At 41.2% G+C, this 12,545-nt stretch overlaps 1 long non-coding RNA gene across 1 annotated transcript in view; it reads left to right on the top strand.

Moving 5' to 3' along the window:
• LOC127692506 (uncharacterized) overlaps positions 1-12,545 on the top strand; it is a 35,498-nt gene continuing 22,953 nt past the window's right edge. The window contains exon 1 of the long non-coding RNA XR_007979478.1: positions 1-211. This is a non-coding gene — a long non-coding RNA (uncharacterized LOC127692506). The remainder of the gene's footprint in view (positions 212-12,545) is intronic.

Here is a 12,545-nt window from a genome sequence, read left to right as displayed (position 1 = left end):
CATGCCTGACTTGAGTAGACATAGTTCACCCAACAGAGTCCACACAAGGGCTGGCAGCTCCCTGCAGAGAAAGCCCATGTGTACCTGGGGCATTACTGCACCCGTGACTACCAAACGCTGGAGACATAGAGGGTGCTAAGTAACTCTACATCAAACAGCTATGACAGATCACTGGGACGGAGGAGGGGGAATGACAGGTGGGCACAGTGAGGTAAGTCCCTGGGACATGAAAGGACAGGCAAGGGGATTGCTTTCAGTATTTGCCTGGTTGAGGCACCAGATTGAAAAAGAAGCTCTAAACTCAGTAAATAGTGAAGCCCAGGGGCCATGTGAGATGAAGAAATTAGACTGGGGTTTAAGAGAAGCAGATGTGAGTGGAGCAAAGCCATGAGAAAGGAGTGTAAAGCTGTCATCAGTGTGACTTGAAGCGCTAGAGCATGCCTGCCAGCCTTCCCCAGCAGGTCTTCTGTTTCATTCTCCTAAGAGACTCTGTCAACCAGACACATGTGTCATGGCATGACATGGTGTCCTATTTCTTGGAGTGAATACCAGGTAAAGAAATATTAATCTTTCTTCACTACGTTTTCATGCAATAGGCAATAACAGGTATAGCTAAGCTAAAGCTACCTTCTAACCAAGTCCCTTCTTAGGAGTGGCCTCTGTCTCATCTAAGTTTAAGACAATGTCACAGGCATCCAGGAAGGCAGTCTACACACTGAGTCCCTCAGTGCCATTACCATGGTACCTCTGGCACGAAGAATGCCCAGCTCTTCTGAGTGGTGAAGTCTACTCTGAGACACAGAGCGAAGTAGTTCATAACGTTATGTTTATAGAAAGAGAACTAAGTTGAGACAAGTTCAGCAGCTCTTTAAAGGTCACAGTTTATGGGAAAGCAGCTCTCTAATTTACAAGTTGGGAGACCTTGAGCAAGATTAAAAATTTCTGTGCCTCTGTATTTTCATCTGTAAAATGGAGATAATAATACACTTGCCCCACAATGTGTATAACAACAACTCACAAATAATGAGCCTGGCAATTCTAAATGTGTAGCTTGTGTGAATTCACTAAACCGCTCACAGGTTCTCATGAATTAAAGTGCAATACTTACTGGAAGATAAGGAACAGGAGGATTCTTTGCTCCCCACGTAATTCAAGTAGCAATACTTAGATCTAGGATTCAATCCCATCTCCACTGCACAGCCTTTTTGTATGGATATCTGCTAACTATGACTACGAACACAGAAGCATAATTCCTTGGGTGTTCAACTCTCTTTAGTGTTGTGAATATAGCTGGTGGTACAGTGCTCTTCTAATGGGTGCACGACCCTAGGTTCTGTCTCCACCACTGCAAATAAATAATTCGCAAGGATCCCTGGAATCCCTGCTTTTCTCATGCTTTGACACCTCATGCCTACCCCTCTCAGATTGCCTCATTATTAAAATAATGTTGCAACTACATAAAAAGTCAAGAAATAGGGCTTAGAATATTCCCTGTGGCAGTGGCTCAGATACATAAGTATGAATTCATGGTTATACATGTAAATAGATGTTCACCTCTATAAATGTTTGTTGATAGGCACAAACCAATGGATTAGTAGGCACATGTCTTTGCTTAGACTGTCAGCTAACGATACCTAAAAATAATACACCCAAGAAGAAATAGCTTTTAGGACTTGGCTTCTAATTCTCTTCTCCAATAATAAGAGTCAAAGTTCATGATGAGAGTGGCTGGTTCTGTCCAGAGGCCATGGGTAACTGGATAAAACTGAGTTATTGTGGAGTCTAGGAAGGACATAGTGCCTTGAACACACCCCACTGTTGTGGAATGGCGCTTGTGAGCTAAGTGAAAGCATTCTGAACGGCAGAGGCTAGGGAAATGTGAGTAACTGGCCAAGTATAAGGTACAATTCTGTGGGTTGATGTTAACATAAATAAATAAGTGAATCAATAAATGGGAAAAGAGAAAGAGTATCTTCCAGGCAGAATTATGAGTAGCGTATGTAGATATTCTAGTTCCAGGCTGGTGGAATGTAACCTGTCATTCTTTAGCTATGACTTGTCTGGGACTGTCTTCCAGACATACATGATGAAATAGAGAGGTCAGTACAGCATTAACAGTGGAGAAAACTGGTAACAGCCCTTCAGACCGGGCAAGTGATTCAGGTTACACCTGTGAAGTCATGGTGATAACCTCTGTCCCCGATTGCATGATGACAATGATCCCTCACCTCTACAACCTTCCACCTGAAAATCCACAGCCCTGACTGGTGAGCAAGTGTTTTGTAATATACCTGTGTGATGATTCTCAGAACAGTTAAAGACACCAAAAGCAGGGGACGTTGAGGAATGGTCACCGGCATGGCGAGTCTGAGGAGCTAAGAGGGCTGAACTGAATGACATTCTACATGGGATCCTGGAGTGGGAAAATGAGATTGGGAAAACAAGGGAATCTGAATAAACAGTGTGTTGTAGCTAATAACCATGGATCTGTGTGATAAATACAACCTACCACAAGAGAACTTGGTCGGAAGCACCAAAACCTTTAAACTACATTTGCAATAATTCTAGAAATCTGTAACTCTAAAATCGCTTGTTTAAAATATTTTGTATACCATTTCTTAAGACATGCAAATATAAGAACTACAGAATCAGAAATTAAAGGTGGAAGTAAATGATCTCTAAAATTAAAGGAAAGAGTAGAAAAGTTCAAATAACCAATAGATCAGCTCTTGGTTTTGCTGCGTGATCATTTATTTTAATAACTTGGTGGAGACTCAACCCTGCCCACCTTTGTTAAAAGTCTAGGACAGGAATGAGTTAAGATGTCCCAACAGTTGTGTATGCTTCAGTATAATAGACCCCATCTAATTTCAGTCACAAAATGTACCTTTTAACTAGCAGCTTTAGAACTAGGAGGAGACACAAGGACCTTTTCAGAGACACCGATGTCAAGGTGAGCTTTCTTACTGATGCTAAGAACATATAACATATAAAAAAGAATTCTTTTAGATACTTAGTCATTGTTGAAAGTAGCAAGTATGAGAATCAAGATGACTGAAAGCTTCTGCGAGCTAGTTACAGGGATCCAATTGTTCTTGGGGAAGATTCTCACCATGGATCACCTTGTTTCTTAACCCAGCCTGTGTTTAGAGAATCCTTCACCCACTGAGCCTAAATGAAAGTAGTAGAGGCAGGGCCAGTCCCCGCCTCCCCTGCAGCTCGGTAGAGCGACTTTAGGCTAGACCAGCCACGTGGACTCATTTGACCTTTGTAGCTGGGACTACTGAAGTAGAGCCATGAGTAACTCAGAGAAGGCAGGAGGCGTGGCAGAGGTGTCAGATCCTAGAGGCAAAGGTTCTCAAGACACCTTCTGTGTCCACCGTGAATGGCATTAGTGACACAAGCTGCAGCTTGCAGTCCCACGCTTAGCAGAATCAGCACTTACAACATCTGCAAACAGGGCTTTGGATATTGTTTGTAGCTATTCACCCCACTTGTGGTTGGTTCTCCTGATCGAATCCCCATCCCAGTACTTTTAGATTTTCACTCAGCCAGAGATACTCAAGTATTGCAATTAGGAACTCGGACTGATCCTACAAACAACAGTAATTACCAATCATGATCTCTTTTATATCAGTCTTCCTGCAATTCTAAGTAAACCTTTAATTTAAAAAAAATCCTGTTTAAGCAAATTAAAACATCTACATTCTCGAGAGTTGAAAAAAAAAATGCTGGCATTCTATCCACCAGTAAACTTCTTTTAGCCAGGCTTTGGAACTATGATCAAACTTCCATCCAGCAGAGAGAAGGGTTTTCATTGTGTTACTTCTCAGCTGTGCAGTTTCTAGAAAGGAGCAAGAGGCTCTGAGGAAAAGACCTGGGGATGCTAAGCCATGTTTGTAGTTTGTTAGAAATCATTTCAAGCACCTCCAGGTTTCCTGGGTCAATCAAAACAGAGATGTTCTAATGCATTTGAGAGAATCTCATTTTATAGAGTGCTTAAGTGCACCATGAAAACCATTCTAGAGTTCAAATGTAGAGACTTATCCAGAAAGGATTCAAGACCTGGCTCCTACTAGGTTTCTTTCTTGTTCTTATTTAATGTGATATAGACAATATAATGTTTGAGCTGCCAGAGCCTGGAATGGTTCTGCCTTCTTTGATTATGCAAATATATTGTAAAGTTTTTCTTTTTGATTCAAATTGCGTTCCTGCTAGACATGAAGGGTGAAAAGTGTGTGAGAAGGTTAAGTCCTTCAGATGTTTCCAACTCATCCTAACTTGGGTAGTTAGGGATTAAAATTAATTTTGTCTGCACATGGCCTCCTCTTTCATATGTAGAAATACTGCTTAAAATTGAATCACTACTGCAAACTAAAGAGTCTTTGAAGTCTTGAAATAATTCAGAAAAAACATAAGCAGGGAGGCAAACACTGCTTATTTTCACTTGGCGCACTGTGATTGTTGGGTTTGAAGGGGGGGCAATCTCTGTGTTCTCAGAAGGCAGGCTTGTATACAGGACACAACAACAGAAAGATAGAAACCAGTGTATGTTAGCTTGAGAACAGGTTGACATATTTAAACGCAGGCTCTTATAATGACCAGTGAGAACCTGCTTCCTGCAGACTTAGGTTATGGGTACATCTAACTAAATGTGTGCACTTTGTGGTTTCTTATCTCTAAGTACTTGAAGCTGCACAGGCATAAGATAACTTGTCTTTACCTCTTCCTGTCTCTCACCCAGGATGTCTGCCTTTCTTCTCTGCCCACTAAAGAATAGGAAATGGCACAAATAAATGATTTTTGGTCTGTTCCCATTACTTTTGTGAGTGTTGTTCAGTTTAACCTAGGCAACATAATACACATATTTTTCAATGTTATATAAATGATCAGAATAGGCTTATTTGGTTAGTATTTCATTATCTCATCCTTCTAGCCCTTGGGTTCTCAGTGCTAGTAACTGGCCTAAGAAGGCTGCTCTATCGGAGTATAAATAGGCAGTACCTCTGAGACATTTCCTATTACTTACTGACCTAGAAAAATCCTTGTTGAGTAGCTGAGCCCCGACAGGGTCTAACCACTCCTAGGCCAGCCATGCATGCTGAATGTGGGCACAGGGCATAGTCCTATAGTGCCTGAAGTCTGTGCTGTGTTTTAGGGTTACTAGAGAGCCTCCAATGGCAGGGTTTCAGCAGAGCCCCTAGGATGATTGCATCCTAGCATTCCATTCTGCAGATGAGAAAAGGAATGGGAAAAGTGGGCTGCCCATCAAGGTAAGGGTTCTGTTTGGAGCTTTGGGGTACACCTAAGGGAGCAGTAGACAGAGGTAAGATGTCTGGGTTGCTTTCCTTTCCCACTCTCATCCTTCCCTGAATCATATCAGGAGGTCCTATGACACATTAGCCACAGCAGAGGAGGAAAAAAAAAACATAATTTGTCAGCAGATAGCAAGCAAAGGGAGAAGGTGTGGCTAGCTCTCCTGTGTATCTCTCTATAGGTAGAAGCAGAAGTCCTGAACCTTGGCCCCTCACTGTTCACACATTCCTCACTGGCCAGGTCATGCTTACTCCCCTGTCCTGTCCCAGATCACCTGAGGGTTTATAAGGGAGGATTTGGTGGGTCAAGAATGATCTACCTTTGAAATAGTCATATTAAGCATAAATTAGAATCGTAAACCAGCAGCCAAGATTAGAGGAATGTAGTTATAACAAAAGAATCTACTTGTTCTTAAAAACAAGCATTTCTACAGTAATACTAGATAAATAGAAATACAAAAAAATGTATCACTTTTGTAATACAATAAAAAAAAGTTTGCCATACTTTCTCATACTAGATAAAATGCATATGCCATTTTATTCATTCTTGGAGCATAGATTTGAAATAGCCTCAGATAGGGAAATTTAGGCTCACCAACCTGTCTGAAGCCACAGAGCCTGTTAATGGAGACAGGTTTTTCATTTCAGGCTTCCAATCTCATCTCCTTTTGCATTCTAGAGCACACTAAGTATAGGTTAGGTGTTCTCACTCTTTTCCTTCCCATTGTGTCCTATCTCCAAACTCATTATATAAAAGATGTGCATTATGGAAGTGGAAACCTACTCAACTGGCTGTCTCAGGTCTAAGGGGGAGGGCATGGGGGTGGGGAAACACCTCTGAGAAGCAGCGGGAATGTTGCTCTGCTCAGTCTTCATGAGAAGATGCTCTCTGGAAGAGCCTCTGCCTTTCATGTGTGCTCTGTAATTATTTTGGATGTTTATGAGACTGCAATGATAGGACGCTGCGGAAGCTTTCCCTCTGATCCCCCCTTCATTCCCATCCTACGTGTCGCATTCTCTGAGAGGTGATTTTTTTCCTGTCCAGTACTGCTCCCTTTTCTTTATAGCACTTTTTAAAAAACACAATTAGTGATCACATGTACGGTTCATTATTGTCTGTCATCCTTGGGAGACCATAAACTCCCTGATGAGAGTCCTAACATAAGCATAGGACTGCTTTACTCTGCAGGTTCCCAAGCACTTATCATGCTATCTGAAACAAAAAATAGCAACTCAATAAATGTTCTTTGGATGGATGGATGGATGGATGGATGGACAGATCACTTCTAGAAGTTTCCAAAGGGAACTGAGAAAGTAGGTGGATTGATCGTATAATCTAGAGCAAGATGGATCACATTTTAGATTAGAGTAAATCAATCACTGATCTCTAAAGAAGGAGTGAGGCCTGACAGTCTCCCAAAGGCGGCGTGCAGGAACCGTGAGACTGCCATGTTGGAGCAGAGAGGGATTGGGAAGTAGCTACAAAATATTTCTCAAGCACAACATAGTTAATACATATGTGCTGTCTTAAGATAAAGAGCAGGGTTGGAGAAAGGAATTACCCCTGTTTAACAAATAAAAATGTGAGACTTGGGTTGCTGAGGTTGCCCAAATGACAGAGGTTTGGGAAAGATCATGGCTTAGCCTGGATATGTGCTAAAATACCAGAACCAAAGGTTGATCCCCAGAACCCAAATAAAAAGGCCAGTATAATGGCGTGAACTTGTAATCTCCGTGCTTGGGAGGTATATGATTCCAGTGCTTTGGGAGGCAAGTTGAACCCTGGGGCTTACTGATGAACCAGCTGCATCTACTTGGCAAGTACTAGATTAGTGAGTGATACTATCTCCACAAATGTAGACAGCCCTAAGGAATATCAGTCAACATCATCTTGTGGTCTCTACGTATATGCACATATATCATTCTACTCTATCACAGAGGCAGTTGCACCTTGTGTCTGTTGCTACTTTATTAACTATAGGAAGGAATTAGAATCAACCCAGTTATCCATTGTCAGATGAATGAAAACTTAGGGTATGTGCTTGTGTGTGTGTGTGTGTGTGTGTGTGTTAATACTATTTATCTCTAAAGAAAAATAAACATTAAATTTTCAGGAAGCTGGATGGGCTTAGAATGTATAATATTAAGTGAGGTCACATAATCTCAGAAAGAAAATAAAATGTTCTGTAGCTGCTTGGATTACAAATGCTAATTATGTTCCCCTCAAAATTGTTTACATGAGAGTATCTGCATGCGGCTTCTGAGAACCTACCCACAGTTGGTTCTGATTGGTAAATAAAGATGCCAACAGCCAGCAGCTGGGGAGGACAGACAGAGGCCAGATTTTAGTTCCTGGGCTAGGGACTGAGAGAAGTGGGAAGGAAGATCTACCATGCCAGGAGAGTGTGGAGGAGAGGAGATCCAGTCTGCCTAGAAGAGTGCAGGACAGGGGCATAGCTGCCATCTGAAGGAGCCCGGTGAGCACAGCCCAGAGGGCTGAACCACGGGGGGTCTAGAGCAGCCAAGGTAGAACAAAGAATTAGTGAGTAAGAACTCCTCAGGATTACTGGTGGGAGGTAGATTAACTGCATGGAGGTTAAGCAGTGGACCAGCTATCGTGCTGTTTAAGGCATATTAAAATGTAAAGGCTGTGTGTGTGTGGCTTTCATTCAGGAACCTAAACCACTGAGGTGGGATTTATTAACACTAATATTTAATTCTACAGATGCTGTCCCAACTATTTCAATAATGTTCTCCCTTACATGTGGACTCTTGCCAATAAAATATAATATACAATATAGATAGATAGAGATAGATAGATAGATAGATAGATAGATAGATAGATAGATAGATAGAGATAGATAGATAGATGATAGATAGGTAGATAGATGATAGATAGATAGATAGATAGATACCCAAGTGTACATGTGGGTACAATATAGCATGCAGAGAAGAGAACAAGAAAGGCTCACTATTTAAGGATAGAGAAGGACTGAATGCAGGTAGTGGTAAAAAGGTATGAAATAGAACATAAAGTTAATTTTTCTTCTCGTTTTGATTCTGCCATGCTTTTTTTTTTTTGGGTGGTAGATAAGTTCATAAAAATATATTTGATCATGAAAGTGCGTGAAATCCAAAGTGAAACGCCACAGCTTGCACTCCTGATGGCCATTCTAACTATATGGAAGCTCTAAGTTATATAGTCTTTGGGTCTGGTCAATTTCAGTGTGTGATTTTATTTTTATTTGCAATTATTTTTAATCATGAAGTTTAAAAAATTGAGTAATGGGTTTTAAGGTAAAAACTAAAAAAAGCCATTCCAGTCACAGCACCATCAGAAATGGCTTGAAGACTCTTCTGCTTCATGAGTTAGGCTCTCTTGTTGAAGTGTTTTGCATTAATTTATAATTCTCTTGGTTTTTTAGAGTTTTTCATTTTCCTCCCCTTGGATCTCCCAGGTAGCTCAAGCTTCTGTCAAATTTTCTATATAAATAACATTGAACTCCTGGTCCTCTTGCCTCCATGTTCCGTCTCTCCGGATGATGGGCATGTGCCACTGTGACTAGTTTATGCAGTGTCAGGGACTGAACCCGGGCCTTCTGCATGCTAGGAAAGCACTCTATCAACCAGGCCACAACCACCCTTAGATCTCTTGTTTCTTAAAGAAGAAAAGAAAAACAACAACAACAACCAAAAAAAAAAAAAAACCCCAAATATTTGCTCTTAATAAAAATATCAGAGCAGGGCGGTGGTGGGCACGCCTGTAATCCCAGCACTCTGGAAGGCAGAGGCAGGCGGATTTCTGAGTTCAAGGCCAGCCTGGTCTACAGAGTGAGTTCCAGGACATCCAGGGCTATACAGAGAAACCCTGTCTCAAAAAAAAAAAAAAAAATCAGAATTGCTCTTTGTAGCATAATGCATTGCATAGAGCAAAAGCAGTTCCGTATCAGACACTTTTCCCATTGGTCAGCGTTCATACAGCTGCCTTTACTCTTAGTACTTTCTGATGCTTCATTCAAAGCCATGGAACTGTGTTCAAATTGTGTTCATTTTCATAGTTGAATTATACTTAAGGACTGGCCTGTGGCCTCCTTGTGACAATCGCCATTAAACAGATCTGCTGGCTTTGCTACACAGTCTTGAGTTTGGTTTCAGATCCTGGGACAAGAGGCTGGGATGCATAACTTACATACCAAAGCAGATCTGGCCTCCAGGTTTTCCCAGCATCCCTCAGTCCCTACCCGGCCTACCCTGCTCCCAATCCTGAACTTGCCAGTCGAAGAGCTGGGCTTCCCTTCCCCTAGAGGCTGGCTCTTCCCCATCAATCCAACAGACATTTTGATCTCTCTATGCTCCCCACTCCCCCTGTGTATGCTCCTTCCTTCTTTCCTTCTTTCCTTCCTTCCTTCCTTTCTTCCTTTCTTCTTTCTTCCCTCCCTCTCCCTCCCTCCCTTCTTCCCTTCTTCCCTTCTTCCTTTCTTCCTTTCTTCCTTCCTTCCTTCCTTCCTTCCTTCCTTCCTTTCTTTCTTTCTTCCTTTCTTTCCTTCCTTCTTTCTTTCTCTTTCTTCTTTCTCCTCTGGTCTCCTCTCTTCCCTTCCCTTGGTGACTTCCCTGGTTTCCTTCCTTGGAGTGAACTCACCGAAGAGCACCTTCCTGATAAACCTGCACTCAGTATAATCTAATCTGGTTTGAATTGGTTTGTTTTACCGGCAGAGAAATAATTTAGCAGTCTACTTGAGTTCTAATTTTTCTACATTAATGAAGCTGTTTATTCTCAATATACTTTATTTTTTAATAGTTTCATATTTACAGAAAAGTTGAGAAAGCATAGAGTTCTCACAGAACTCATACTCAGCTCCCATACTAACATACACTAATACAACATTATTTATAACTCATAAAGTGACACTGATACATTATGAACTGAAGTACATGCTTCGTTCAGACTTTGTTATATTTTCCAAGGTCCTATCCTGATTGTTAAATTTTATTTATTTATGATGTCTTTTAGCCTCCTTTTATCTAAGAAACCATTTCTCGGCTTCTTCTTAATTTTGATGTCCTAGATGGTTTTGGAGAATACTGATAAAATATTTCTCACAATAAACCTCTGTCGGAGGAGACAGTCATTGTCACATCACATCAAAGGCACATGATCCATGTAGCCTCTGACTCTTGGCCTTACTCACTGCTTAGTCAGGATTAGCATTCTTCACTGTGAAGTTAACTTTTCTCTCCTTTACCCCTGTGCTGTTCTCACTGAAAGGCAGCCATTATGGGAAGCCCACACTTGAGGCCAGTATAAATTCTGTACATATATTAAATGAGATATTTCTGCATAGGTAGCTGGTTGCTTCATTGATTATTCAATCATTTGTTAGTATGGAGTTATAGGTATTTATTTACTTGATAATTACTTGTTATAATTTTAAAAACTTAAATTACATTTTATTCACATTTCCCATATCTTAAATCATGTGTATGTATTTAGACACATGTGACATGCATGTGAAGGTCAGAGGAAAACATCGTAGAGACAGTTCTTTCCTTCCACTATGTGGATCTCAGGATTGAACTCAGGTTTGGTGGTAACTGCCTTTACCTGCTGAGCTATCTCATTGGCTACACATTATAATACTCTAACTTGATTTTATTGTGCTGTTCAGACTGTGCCAACTCTGGCTACTGGGCTCTTGAATCCTTCAGGCAGAGTCTCATAGGCTATTGATTCTCCCATTACTTCTTTACATTGTTGTCAGCATAACAAGACACTGGGATGATTAGAGATGTTCTGTGCTAACAAGGGCCTCAGCTAAGGACAGACACATGGAAGTCAAGATGGAGACATTTACTAAAGTGAACTTGTACCCCTCAACTGTGTAGCAGCTTAGAAAAGGCATGGATATCTTCTGGGCCCACCACAGTGTAACCATTGTGGCTGGAATTCTGAGCCATGGTCAGCTTACTGTCTTCATTTGTCCTAAAACATTGTTATGTGCAATAGAACATGTGGGCTAGTTGTACATGAGCAAAAACAAACTAAAAGTCAGTAATAATATGAGAATTATTTTACAGACAATATTCTCAAGTCAGTGTGTGCACAGCCCAGAGTACATAGTAGCTAGGCAAAAGACCTGAGAAAATCAAGGTTGGATCCTTACTGGATTGATGGATCCAATTGACTGGATTGATAATTGCTATGTACGGCAATTAGTGAGCAATAAATGAAGCAGAAGTAACTGTGAGAGGCAGAGATAATTTTCCTCCACTACGTTTCCCTGGTGGAAGGTCCTCTGGCATTAAGGAAGATTAAAAAAAGAAAAATTAGTCCCTGAGCTAGTCCCTGAGTCCACAGCTAAAAGCAGCTCAGGTGGTATTCCTAAGAAGAGTTTGAACAGAGGAGCTTTATTCTTGAAAGTCAATCATTTGGAAAGAATCAGCCCCTAAATGGCATTCGTAGTTCTTTCCCATTCTCCTTTGCACCATCTCAGAGACATGCTATTGTGGGTCGACCTGGTTCTGGAATCCTGCTTCACATTTTCTTTTCTTCTGGGATTTTATTACTTGAGATTCCTTTTCAGTCCTCATGTGATGAAGACAAACAGTAACAAGAACTGCACAATCTTAGTTAAGCCTCACCAGCTTCTTTTTGCTTCTTCTAATTTTGTTGACCCATCAATAAAGGACATGCGCTTGGGACGGGAGAAGTGGCTCAGTGGTTAAGAGCATTTGATGATTCTGCAGAGGACCTGTCTTTCGGTTCCCAGCATCTATGTGGTAGCTCACAACCATCTGTAGCTCTGGTTTTAGGTGATCTGATATGTTCTTCTGGCCTCTGCAGGCACTGCAACCAAGTGGTACATAAAGATACATGTAGGCAAAACAGCCAGATAATTTTTTCAAAGACCTATGTTGTTGTTTTTTTTTTTAATTAATTAACTCATTTATTTTTTTATCGGATATTTTCTTTATTTATATTTCAAATGTTTTCCCCTTTTTTGGTCTCACCTTCAGAAACCCCCATCTCATCCCCCCTCCCCTGTCTCTATGAGGGTGCTTCCCAACCTACCCACTCCAGTCCTCCTGCCCTGGCATTTCCCTACACTGGGGCATTGAACACCCTCAGGCCCAAGGGCCTCTCCTCCTACTGATGTCCAACAAGGCCATCCTTTGCCACATATATAGCTAGTGCCATGAGTCGTTTCATGTGTATTCTTTGGTTGGGGGTCA

This window comes from Apodemus sylvaticus, chromosome 9 (genome assembly GCF_947179515.1).
Source record: "Apodemus sylvaticus chromosome 9, mApoSyl1.1, whole genome shotgun sequence".
Classification (NCBI taxonomy): domain Eukaryota; kingdom Metazoa; phylum Chordata; class Mammalia; order Rodentia; family Muridae; genus Apodemus; species Apodemus sylvaticus.
This window is presented reverse-complemented; position numbering and strand designations above follow the sequence as displayed.